Genomic DNA, 13,067 nt, shown 5'->3' with positions numbered 1-13,067 from the left:
TTTCACTCAGGGGTTACAGATTCTTTTAAAAGTTACCAATACCGTGACAGATTTTCCAGACAGCCGCGTAACCCAGTGTTACAGGCTTCTGCCTGGCAATGAAAACCTGCCGTGAACACCACAGGGTTGGTAGGAGGTATTAAACATGCCGGAACACTGGGCTGGCATCTCGCATCTCCTTCCAGAGCATGATGTAGGTGCAACCATCCCAACTGACACAACACATCGATGTACAACGCAACGGCAAGTGTGGGGTTAAGGTGCTCCTCACAGCAGGATCGTAAAGTAGCATCACAGAATGGTTAGAGTTGGAAGGGACCTTAAGGATCATCTCGTTCCACCCCCCTGCCATGGGCAGGGACACCTCCCACTAGACCAGGCTGCTCAAAACACCATCCAGCCTGGCCTTGAACACCTCCAGGGATGGGGCATTGACAACTTCCCTGGGCAACCTGGGCCAGCGCCTCACCACCCTCACAGTAAAGAATTTCTTCCTGATATCCAATCTAAATCTCCCCTCTTTCAGTTTAAAACTGTTATCCCTCGTCCTATCGCTCCACTCCCTGATCAAGAGTCCCTCCCCATCTCTCCTGTAGACCCCCTTCAGGTACTGGAAGGCTACTATAAAAGGTCTCCCCAGAGCCTTCTCTTCTCCAGGCTGAACAACCCCATGCTCTACACCAGGTCCTCATCCTGCTGATAACCATGTGCAGGCAAAACAATGTAGTTTTCATCAAAAAGTAGGTCCGGCAAGGCAAAACTCCCACTTTACCCAAAAAAAGTCTGCAGGGCCTGGTCTCAAGTAGGATTTTTCAGTACAACACCGTGTATTAGTTATTCCTTTTTGTCAGCTAAGATAAAGCCTGTAACTTCCTGCAGCAGTCAGTCATTTCTATTTGGGCTTCAAAATAGCTTGCTCTATTACAACAAACGTTGAAAATGAAACATGCACAACTTCATATAACTTCAACAGGACAGTAGAGCCTTTACCTTAAACAATAGCCCAACTGTACCTGCCTGGAGAGAGGTCACAGCCAGGGTTGTAACTGCCACAGTAAATTAAAAACAGTTACGTATTAATCACGGTGAACTATGTCCAGCCTTACAGCAGTTATAGTAAAAGATCCCAATAAAAGCCCAGTTAGTCAACACTTGATAATGACTTAAAATTACCTTACCTTCATGTCTCATTCATTAAAATGAAAGTATCTTCAAGTCTGGGAGATGCCTTTACTCTGACATGTTGTGCATTTGTAATCCCAGCGTATCCATCACCTTTGCACCTTTTTTCTGTCAGTTAAACTTCCATCTGCAGCTCTGGGCTCATTTCACCTCTTGGGAATACCCACTACAAACCACAACACTCCAGACAGACTAAAAGTGTCTGTTGTGCTTCAGCTGCTTTCTCTGTGACTTTGTTAGAGCCAAAAAGCCCAGCAAAAAATAGTTATAGCCTTCCGTATTTCTGCAGGAACATTAGCAAAATGCGACCGTCTGGCCAAGGTGCAGATTATTGTTAACTGTACGCAGAGACAGACCGAAGTTTAGGCAAAGTAAACGATGTGCCACGCAAACGAGCTGGATACCGACCAGTGGGGAACAGCAGAGGTCTGGAGGGTCTGCCTGCTCGCCCCTGCAACAGCGCTGACCATCGGGCCTCTCTGCACACCTCGAGGAAGGTGGCTGTTACCAGTCCTTCAGGTATCATCCCAGAGTTGGCCTGTAACGCTGTTCCAACTTTTTCGCTACATACCTACCCATCTACTCACCCACTCCTACCTCCTCTCTCAGTTGCCAGTCTAATTACCCGCCCACTCACATTTTCTCTTACTCACTTCAGTAACCCACCCATTTACATGCTTTTCATTCATCTCCCCGTTCAGTTACACAATTTGATCCTCAAACACCTTCAATCCACTCACTAATAGTAATTTTACCTCCTAAAAAACGCCCATCCTTGTCTCTTCTCATCAACATCCCTACCCTGCATCAAGCTTACCAGTGGCTTGAAGGCAGTTTATCATCCCAAGCTTCCAAGGTCCATGAGGCTCCATAAGGTCAAGTTCTCCGCACCACACCAATGCTAACGGGCTCCTGGGATCCATTCTGAGTGAGTGAAACACTTTCTTCTGACACAATGTAGACACTGGCCCTGCCTTTGCCAGCTTCCAGGCAGGCACGCAACGCACGCCCTCGCTCCCACCCTGCAAAAACCTTTCTTTGGAGGCTTGCAACACAACCTACTCATCCTTTGTGGCACTCCGAAAGGCAAGACAGTAGTAATGGTTCAGAAACCATAGAATCATAGAATTGTCTAGGCTGGAAGGGACCTTTAAGATCATCAAGTCCAACCATCAACCTAACACTGACAAAGCCACCACTAAACCGCATCCCTCAGTGCCACGGCTACCCATCTTTTAAATACCCCCAGGGATGGCGACTCCACCACTTCCCTGGGCAGCCTGTTCCAATGTTTCGTAACCCTTTCTGTGTAAAAGTTTTTCCTAATATCCAATCTAAACCTCCTCTGGAGCAACTTGATGCCGTTTCCTCTTGTCCTATTGCCTGTTCCTTGGGAGAAGAGACCGACCCCCCCTGGCTACACCCTCCTTTCAGGGAGTTGCAGAGGGCGAGAAGGTCTCCCCTCAGCCTCCTTCTCTCCAGGCTGAACACCCCCAGCTCCCTCAGCTGCTCCTCACAAGACTTGTGCTCCAGACCTCTCACCAGCTCCGTTGCCCTTCTCTGGACATGCTCCAGCCCCTCACTTTCTTGTAGTGAGGGGCCCAAAACTGGACACAGCCCTCGAGGTGGGGCCTCACCAGCGCTGAGTATGAGGCAACGATCACTGCCCTAAGTCCTGCTGACACAGGCCAGGATGCTGCTGGCCTTCTTGGCCACCTGGGCACACTGCTGGCTCATATTCAGCCAGCTGTTGACCAACACTCCCAGGTTCTTTTCCACCAGGCAGCTTTCCAGCCACTGGAGGAGGTCTGGGGTAAAGGCGCTGGATCATGACCGTAGGCAGCTCCCAAGGAACTGGCTCTGGCCAGCACGGCCGTGCGCCAGCTCACACGTGAACAAGCCTGTTTCTCATGGGGTGACAGCAAAAAGAGTCCTCTTTATGGCCACAGAGTATTTGTTTTGGGGGGATATTGATTTAGCTCTTTGTGGTCAAGGAAAAGGAAAACTCTGGAGTGCCTGAGGCTTGTGGTAGCGAAGACCAAGCCCTGAAGAAGAAACAATAAACAAGCAACGCCCAAATCCCACCAAAACAAGTGAAACTATAAAAAGAAACGAGTTACAAAGTGAAGAAACTTTGAGAGAAAGATAGGGTAATGGAAAGCTTGGGTAAGAAAAAAAAAAAAGACTTAAATAACTACATTACAACTTCCACTATTTCTATCACTAATGGAAAACTGTGATTGTTTTATTTTCCCTGTAATGCCTCTGCAGACTCGCCTGCATATATCACTTTCTCTGTGTTTAAATGCTACAATAGAGTTAAAAATCCCTTAAGTTATACTGGCATAACTTCCCCACATAAAAACATTTTCATTTCTGAGTAAAACTGGCCTCTCTGGCTAATTTTCAACAATTTCTCCAGTGACACCAGAGCAGATCACTCTTATACTGGAATAAAATATGTGTCTTGAGAAATTATAGTATTAGCAGTTCAGTTTAAAACCTATCTTCAATCAGTATAATTTTCCCAAATCCTGAAGAAACGATGTCGCAGCACTTGAGTGATACATCTAATATTCAAGAGCACATAATACTATTCTGCTCATATTTACAGGCTGTTAACACCGCAGAGAGAATTACTGAAAGATGAGAACGTAGACTCGAAATAATACGGTGAAACAAAGAAATGGAAAAATTTAGGGCAAATATCAGGCAAAGAAAAAACTCGCCATCCAACTTTGTGGAAAAGACTCCAGAAGATCGAAGTGGAAGGCCAAGTTCTTAGAGTATCTCCAGCCATAAACCGCAGAGAAAAAAAAAATGTAGCAGAAAACATGTACTGGCAAGAAGAGGGTCTGGATGATCTAATGCACTTTCCATCTCTAACATCTATGATTCTGTAATTCCATAGGAGCGCTTAGCAGAGGGCTGGCAAACCTTCGTAGCAACTCAATCGTCTAATTATTGTGTGATAATCAAAGTGTTCAATTAAAAGGAGGCCCTTGGAGCTGGATGCCGTAGCTACGCCACCCCACTCTCGCTCCAAGTTGTGTGCTGCGTTGCCAGTAGAGAGCCTGATCTGAATGGCAGGCGCGCAGTAATTACAGAGTTGTGGGTAGCTCTCCTAAACAGGCAAAACAGAGTTTAAGTAATTAAAGAGACAATCATCATCCTTCTTGCAAAACGCCCGGGGTCAACTTTTGACAGCGTTTTTGATAATACAGAGTTCAACTTTGTCAACATTTATGCACGCAAATAACTTTACTCATACATGCAAGTAAGAGTTAGTGTAGCTGCATCTATACTACACGGCATTTTTAACTATTTACTTTTGATTTGTGTGCTGAGAAAATCCTCCCTTAGGGTTAAAAACCAGATTGTTTCTCAGCTCACGCGCTTCGTTTGCTATTCTCAAGTTGTTAGGTAAGCATACATGCAGAAAGAAGGAAGCGCAAAGACATGTACGGCACAAGCACATCTTTTACGTTTAAAGCACGTGTACGAGAAGAATGGACTACAGCAATAAGAAGTTTAAGAATCAGGAAGATTAAAAGAAAAATGGAGAAGGGAAAAAAAAGTCCGAAGTAGAAGGGTAGAAGAGAGAGGCATTTTAGAAGATAATCCTTCCCCACGTAAAGAACCGTGCTGTGTCTGTTGGAAGGCCACTGCCTGAGCCATTGCTGCCCTGAAACCTTCCTGGGAAGGTTGGGTTTGAGGGTGTTTTGCCAGTATTTTTCCTGGCCAAAGACATTTCACTCTGCCTCTGATTAGAATGGAGTGTGATCCGGGGGATTACAGCCAAAGCCAAATTTTGTGGAAAGTATGAACAGGAAAACAATTCACGATGTCGTTTGAAAAAACGCCAAATTGATAAATGCCATGAGCCTATCCGGCTCTATAAGTGTTATTTTTATACTATTTATTTACATTGATGACTAGAAATTTTAGTAAAGGTCAGACTCCTCTTTGCCATCATACAATGATATTAATCCTACTTTTAAGTACTTTGGCTCTGAACAGAAAATGGAAATATGAAAGTAGTGCACTAACAACTCAACGTACACAGATCCTTAAGTTAAATGTAGACACCTAAAATAGAGATGCCAAAGGAAAACAGGGAAGACTAAAAACCAACAGAATGCTTATTTTGGAAAGCAAGGTTAACTTAGCTCTTCCCTGAGCTCCACTGTGATTAGGAGAGAGGGGAGGGGAGGTTTCCCGAACAAGTGGAACTGAACTTCATGCAGGTGTCACCGAAAGGGACAGTCCCACCTCCTCCTTTGCTTGTGGCCTTGGGTTCCTGCTTCTTCCTCATCAACACGAACAGTCAAGCAGCTATGCAATGAGTTGGGTCATTTCTAGTTTTCCCAATAGAAAAGAAACAGAGGGAAAAAAAATAAAAATCTAGTTTTCAACAAGGTCAGCAAAAATTGAGCTGGTTCACCCCAAGGCCACATGGTCATCAGCACTGACCGCGGAAGAAGCAAACCTTGAAACAGCATGTGAAATCTGCAGAGCAGTTCAATTTACTGGGTATGCACTTGTCACACTAAAACGTCAACTGCAAGACAACATGTACCAATCACAGCAATCCAAAACCACGTCCACAGAAGCTAATATCGTCACCTTTAAATAGTAAGTCAATGGCAAGAGGTCACCTGGGAAGATGGGCACCTTCTGCCCTGCAGATCCCATCTCCTGCAAGGTCCTGGAACCAGCAGACTGCAAGCGGAGCCTGGGTTGAGGTTGCTTTCTGCCCTCCCGCTGGAACTGGGCCAGCGCAGGGAGGAATTCAAAACGCACAAAGCCATAAAGAGAAAGCACTGGAGGGCAAGTATGACTCCATGAGAAAGAGATTCCCAGGAGAACAGGTAGAGCCCTATATTCTGGTCCCTTCTCCAGGAATTGCTCATGCCTACTGCACTGAAGATTAGATAAAACGTATACACAGCTCCTTTTATACTAAAGCTTGAAAAATACATCTTATGAGCTATGCAAATACACTTAAGAGCCAGTGAGAGCTCTGCCCTAACAGGAGAACAGCATATACCTACCTGTATTCTTGGAAATATCTTTATTTTTGGTGGATAAAAGTAAATCAAAGAGCAAAGCTGAGATCTTCATAGTTATGACTCACTTATGCCAACCTCGTGTTTTGGCAATACAACTGCATATACTCTCTCACAGGAGCCTGTAATAACAAGTCATATGGGGAATTTCAGTAGCTGCTTAGGTCCTTAAAGTTACAACTCAGGTGCCCAAAGTTTGATTAGAAGTTAATAACGCCTGGTAACTTCCATCTGCTGCAGCAGTGACTCCCTGAAGTCCCAGCCTGGCATGGCAGCACTGCCTAGAGACAGCCCAGTTTGCCAGCAGACATATGGGAAACAAGCGAGGGAATCATAGAACGGTAGGGTTGGAAGGGACCTCTGGAGATCATCTAGTCCAACCCCCTGCCAGAGCAGGGTTGTCTTAGAGCAGGTTGCACAGGAACACGTGCAGGCAGGTTTTGATTCTCTCCAGAGGCGGAGACCCCACCACCTCTCTGGGCAGCCTGTGCCAGGGCTCTGCCACCCTCACAGGAAAGAAGTTCCTCCTCGTGTTTAGGTGGAACTTCCTATGCTCAAGTTTGTGCCCATTACCTCTTGTCCTGTTTCCAGGCACCACTGAAAAGAGCCCGGCCCCATCCTCCTGACACACACCCTTTAAGTATTTATAAGGTCCCCCCTCAGTTGTCTTTTTTGCAGACTGAAGAGACCCAAATCCCTCAGCTTTTCTTCATAAGAGAGGTGTTCCAGTCCCCTCATCCTCTTGGTGGCCCTTTGCTGCACCCTCTCCAGCAGTTCCCTGTCCTTCTTGAACCGGGGAGCCCAGAACTGGACACAGCACTCCAGGTGTGGCCTCACTGAGGCAGAGTAGAGGGGGAGGATGACCTCCCTCCACCTGCTGGCCACTCTCTTCTTGATGCCCCCCAGGATGCCATTGGCCTTCTTGGCCACGAGGTCACATTGCTGACTCATGGTCATCAGACCATCGAATCAGACACCAGAGATCACCACACAAAACTCTATCCTGAAAATACACATATAAATATGGCTTCTATTCATACCTCACATTGCTGGAAAACACGCATTTTTATTTGGCTCAATAAATTATTTTTTTTATATGTTAGTATTACGATTCTAATAGAACAATGGAAGAGGAAGCACTCCTCTTTTCCGGGTCCAATTTTGAGCTTAACATTTTGTATGCAAACCTCAGCTGCAAAGTCTGCATTTTGGATAGCTGTGGGCCATAAAGAACTTTGAAAAATTTACAAAACAAACAATGAGAAAAAGCCGACCAATTCTCTGTAGCTTGCCTGCGAACCTTCACGTGGGAATCCCTCAGAAATCAGCACAAATGAACGCTACGAAGACGCTGCGTAGACCTAAACCAACAAACACTGTGTTGGGTTAGTAGAAAACACCATACTACGCACCTCAATATCTGATTTCAGATTGTGTTAAGTGTTTTCCTCATATGCAATTTATGGCTTGTGTTTAAAATGCTACCATTTGTGATAAAAGGGTTTTTTGGCTTGTTTTTTGACAAAATCAAGTCCTTCACTAACGTAATAAGCAGTTTTCTGCTTCGGAGAGAAACTGCTATTAAACCTGCCTCCATGTGCTGCTTTTCTGTCAGAATAATCACAAAACCCATGGAAAAATGTAACCTCTACACCACGTATTTTAGATTCTATCGTATTAGGCGACATTTTAAAAACCACAAGGAAATGAAGATATTACAAACATACACATGGAATAAAAAAAGCAATCCAATTTCAAAATACAATTTTTTTTTTTTTCAATTATTTTGGGTGTGAACACCCCTGTGCGCTGCATCAATGGTAACAGCCCGCTCCCCAAAACAGGTGATTTCCAAGAGCAGGGATTTCCGTGTCCCACAGGTGGGTACACAACTACGAAATGAAGATCTAAGACTCCTTCTCCTCCAACCGGGCCTGCCTGTGGTTTCTTAGTCAATGAAATTGCTCCAGTGGAAGCCTGAGGAAATTTGATCCACCGCTTCAACACAGGTTTAACAGTTAACAATCTAGGGGCTATAAAAATTTGCCACTTCCTTTCTTTTTATCTGAAGTGATAAGAAAACAATGATTTTTTTGTTTTTGTTGCCTTTTTTTTTTTTTAAAAAAAAGTCCCTTCTGAGAACATTTTGATAAGCTTATGGTTAAATAAATGATTCTCAGAAGATACGCAGTTAATTCACATAAATGCGTGGCAAAAAAAAAATCTAACATCAAATATCTAATTCATAGAACATTCTCCTTTATTTGTTTAATTCAAGTAAAATATTTTCCTCCGCCCTTTCCTTTTCATAGGCTTTTCACACCCACATAACAACCGAGTGACTCTTCCCTGACCCTGCCTCCCACGCCTTTTGGTACAACTGCTCGCTAGAAAGTCGCCCCGCTCCCGAGCTCTTCTCCCAAGATCCAAAGGAAGCACTTAAGGAAAGGAAATCCAGTATAATGCTAAACCTTCCTATTTATTTATTTTTTTTTTTTTCAAACCGCCGGGTTTATTTGTAGTTCCGTAGGGACGCGTGGTGTACGGACTGCCTTCTCGGTTGCTGTTTTGGAAAAGAGGGGAAAAAAACATCCACGAGCATCTCACTGCATCCCAGTGTCACCCACCCAGGGAAGAGCAGCAGGGAATTCCTGCATTCATGGTGGAGGGTTAGTACACAGTGTCAGTAATTCCTACAGCTGGTGTCTGGAGGGGACCTGTCACAGAGCATGCTAAATTCAGAGAACGGGTCAGGTTGGAAAGGACCTTAAAGATCATCCAGTTCCACCCCCCTGCCCTGGGCAGGGACACCTCCCACCAGACCAGGCTGCTCAAAGCCCCATCCAGCCTGGCCTTGAACACCTCCAGGGATGGGGCAGCCACAGCTTCTCTGGGCAACCTGCTCCAGTGCCTCACCACCCTCACCGTGAAGAATTTCTTCCTGATATCCAATCTACATCTACCCTCTTTCAGTCTGCAGCCATTACCCCGTGTCCTTTCATTACACTCCCTGATAGAGAGTCCCTCCCCATCCTTCCTGTAGGATCTGTTCAGTAACCACTATTCTGCTTTCCCCATCTTCTCATAATCTACGCCTACAAAACAACGAAATCCAAGAGCCACAGCATCACGTATCAGCATCCTCTCTAAAAGGAAAACAGGGTGATAATGCTGGTAAAGCACTGAAGGGAAGTTAAATATCACTATCCTCATTTTATCGACAACTATGAATAAATGCCTTGCACAAGAAGCTCCCCCTCCAAAAAATCCCTCCCCAAACCAGTGGCAGAGTTGACAGCAGATTCAGGAGCACGACTTCCAGACCTAGCGCCATTGACCAACGTGATTCCTTCTAGCCAATAGTATGTTAATGATCTGGGTTTTCTGAGAAACCACTAATTGATAGCTTTTTTTCCTTGGGATTTACAGAACCACTTAAAAATAACATCATTTCTATTCTAGGCATATTTTAGGAAAAGTATCATTAGATTTAATTCCAGGGACGGACATCTGATTTTCATGTGAAATTCAAGAAGAGCGAAGCCTTGTTCATTCAGCAATGTGTAACAGGAAAATCACAGCGTAGCCATGACTCCGGGACAACAGGATCCCAAAGCCGGAGGGCTGGCCCACCCTCTTTGCTTAGTACCAATGTTGGTAAAGGTTTGTACGTTAAAGGCGGGAGAGATCAGCAATTTCCAGTTGTTTTTGTCGACCCGATCAACAAAGTTTTCCCCCTTATTTACAGACTCCTGAACTGCAGCAGGCCAGCCAGTGTCTTCTATAAAAGCTGCTTCAGTGAAAAAACAACCGCACCGTGCCACATTCTAACAGCTGTTAAAGAGCTTTCTTTCAATTACATTTAGCCAGATACCATCTTAGCGCTGAAAACGAGAAGTACGTAAACTTACCAATGCATTATCAGGAGAAGCATCAGAAATCAAGTTTAGGTGTAATTCAGCAGTCAGCACCTCAGCTCCTTCCTGGCACAAAATAAATCCCACAGGCAGCAGGTACTAGAACCGTCTCTCTTTGCTAGTCATACCCGTACGCTCACAAACGTCTTCTGAATCTGCCACCAACAAAAGAAACCACAGTAAGACTACTTCCCTAATGCTTCATAACTGAGTCAGTAGGTCAACAATTCCTTCGGTTTAGGAGCCAGACCAATTCCCTTAAACACCCCCTTTTTTTTTTTTTTTTTTCTGATGGAGACGCCAACTGTCTCCTGCCAGTGGCAGCCCATCTGCTTCCAGAACAGAACCAAACCGCTCCAAACCACCACCTCGTCTTGGCACAGACATCCGTCCTGACGCAACTCCATTTTGTCTCTCATGTCTGGGGAAAAACCAGGAGAAAATACTTACAATCGAAAAACAGTCAGGAATCTGCTCCTCGTGCACCTTGCGCTGCTGCTGCCGGCTCTCAGCCCATGTTCTCATTTCCCATCCCCGTGATGGAGTGGGAAGAAGAAGGACACTACATGGAATACCAGACCTATCCCCAGTCTGCCTTGTTCCGGGCAAGCACAGAATATCCTGCGTGTGCATTTCAGGCGCACTGCTCGAACAAAGAGAAAGCTCCGAAGCTGCTATCCCTCTTCCCGATCCATGACTCAAAACGTCTGGTTGAAAATTGGTTTCGTAATAACCCTTTAGTACCACCTACTCACATCACCCAGTGATTCTTGCAGCAAATGCACAGGAAATCACCAACGAGTGCCAATGGAGCTACTATTCCAAGAACTAGCTCTTTCGGTTATTCCTTCATCATTTGGAAACTGAGATGCTTTTACTTTCCCTATCGCACAGGATATATTTTTTTTTTTTTAAAGAAGAGTTTTTAACAATGATCCTGTAAAATACTTTGTTGATAAATCACCAGCTGAAAACTTGCCCACTGTAAAAAAAAAAAAAGTATTTCACAATACTAATTCCAGAAAATACAGTAATTCCTTTCTGGAAATAACTCACTGGACAAAAATCAAAAGGGCAGAATTAATTTTCAGAGACAGTCTGCATCCTGCAGAGCACACAAAGACGGTGTAGTCAGCCACGTGCCTTTCTGACCACCAACAGCAGACCCCTGACTCACCCAACCACAAGATGAGTCGCTAGGAATGATTTCCTCTTCTTCCACGCTGCCCCCGGGCTCCTCTGTGCCACCGGCATATCCTGAGCCTAATCCCGACTTTGATGGGAATTCCAAAACTCATCTCGTAAGGCTGTGGCCACCAGTAACGACGCAGCCATCTGCTGGCTCCTGCTTTGAGTCACCTGTCAGCGATACAAAAGGAAATTACTCAGCAGCGAGCACGTGGAAGCCCATTGCTCCAGCCTCTCCCGTACCCCGTAGAGGAATCCAAAATTCCGGAGGACGCAAATCACCCTCAAGGAAAGCTGTTCTATTCTGTAGCCCTAACATTCAAAAAAGGTGGAACTCTGTTAAAAAAAAAAAAAAGAGAGACAGGATTGCAGACGGAGAGCGTTTCGGCTGGGTTTTCAACGCCAGCATCACTGAAGCTGCCATGGAAGGGGGGGGGGGACAAAAAAAAAAAAAAAGACATTTCACAAACACTAGACCTTCACTGTGCGTGACAAGAAAAATAATTAAAAGAACTGAGAGAACTAATCTGTGGCTGCTTAGGAAGTTAACTCTTCGAAGGAAGTGATTAAATAAGAGAACAAAAGCGAAGTGTTATGTTTATCAAACAAGTAAACTTAACTCCCGGGAGTGCTTACTCATGTAAGTAAAGGCTGAGCACGGTCACAGCCCCCCCCGCCGGCACAGCTTCGCGCAGGGCTGGGATCTTACTGATTATTAAGCAGTTATTATTCCAAAGAAATAAATCTTTTAAGAAATACGCAGCACTGCTTTGCCAAAACACCAAACATTACCAGAAAGGCTTTCACAGTGTCCTGTGCTTCTTTAGGAAACTCCCTTTATCCAGCTCCTATTCGGGACAAAATTCACAAGGATTTTCCTGAGAAGACCCGATTAACCACTACAGTATTTACAAATTCAGTCCAGCAACAGTCTTTTTTTTTTTTTTTTTGTTTCATCACAAATTACGCAGCTCATGAATTCAGCCCTCCAAAACGAGACTCCCAACTTCTCCCAAAAAACAGCAGACGAATAGAAGACACGGAATGTTCACGACACTTTGAATCTTCCGGAATTCCACAGAAATTAATTAATGCTAGAGATTTAATTGTCTAACCTGCTTCTGCATGCAGAAAGAGCCAGATCTGGTGCCTTTACAGTGGGGGAGGGAGGCAGTTCTTGTTCCTGTTTCGTACTTGACTTTTTTTCCTGCGCAGGAGATGATCTAATTATTCAACGTGTCAGTTTATTGCTTCACCCTTTCTCATGTGTCTCCTGCCATTAACATATTTTAACAATTCAGCTCATTAGGAAGGAGACGAGGAACAAAACGGCAAATTATCCTTAACAATCAAGCACAAAGGCTGGAGTCTTCCCATGTTTCGCCCCGTACCTATCCCAAACTCCACGAGAGCACACGACCAAGGACGCTGAATGTAAAGCGGACACAAAGCTCCCTAAATCCAATCCTCACGCTGCTCGGACGTTAAGTGTTATCTCTTCAAGGCGCAAGTCTGATGGGTGAGCTCTGCGAAGGAATAATTCCGGGTCCTGCCCAATTCGGAAAGGAAAGAAACTCCCGAACGACAGCCCTTTATTGTTCCCAAAGGCGCTGATGCTCAGCTGCAGGCACTGTGGGTGAGAGGGGGCTGATGGAGCTCATGTATAATCATCGGGTGATGAAAGCCAGGGATCAAACCAGATAAGGCTGCT

The 13,067-nt window shown here is 45.0% G+C and overlaps 1 long non-coding RNA gene across 3 annotated transcripts in view; it reads right to left on the bottom strand.

The window, feature by feature from the left end:
- Positions 1-13,067, bottom strand: part of LOC141738088 (uncharacterized) — a 139,744-nt gene that overhangs the window by 22,849 nt on the left and 103,828 nt on the right. For all 3 annotated transcript variants that reach the window (XR_012585297.1, XR_012585298.1, XR_012585299.1), the window contains one exon: positions 10,163-11,527. This is a non-coding gene — a long non-coding RNA (uncharacterized LOC141738088). The remainder of the gene's footprint in view (positions 1-10,162; positions 11,528-13,067) is intronic.

This window comes from Larus michahellis, chromosome 1, assembly GCF_964199755.1.
Source record: "Larus michahellis chromosome 1, bLarMic1.1, whole genome shotgun sequence".
Classification (NCBI taxonomy): domain Eukaryota; kingdom Metazoa; phylum Chordata; class Aves; order Charadriiformes; family Laridae; genus Larus; species Larus michahellis.
The sequence above is the reverse complement of the archived record's forward strand: the minus strand, read 5'-3'. Positions and strand labels throughout refer to the sequence as shown.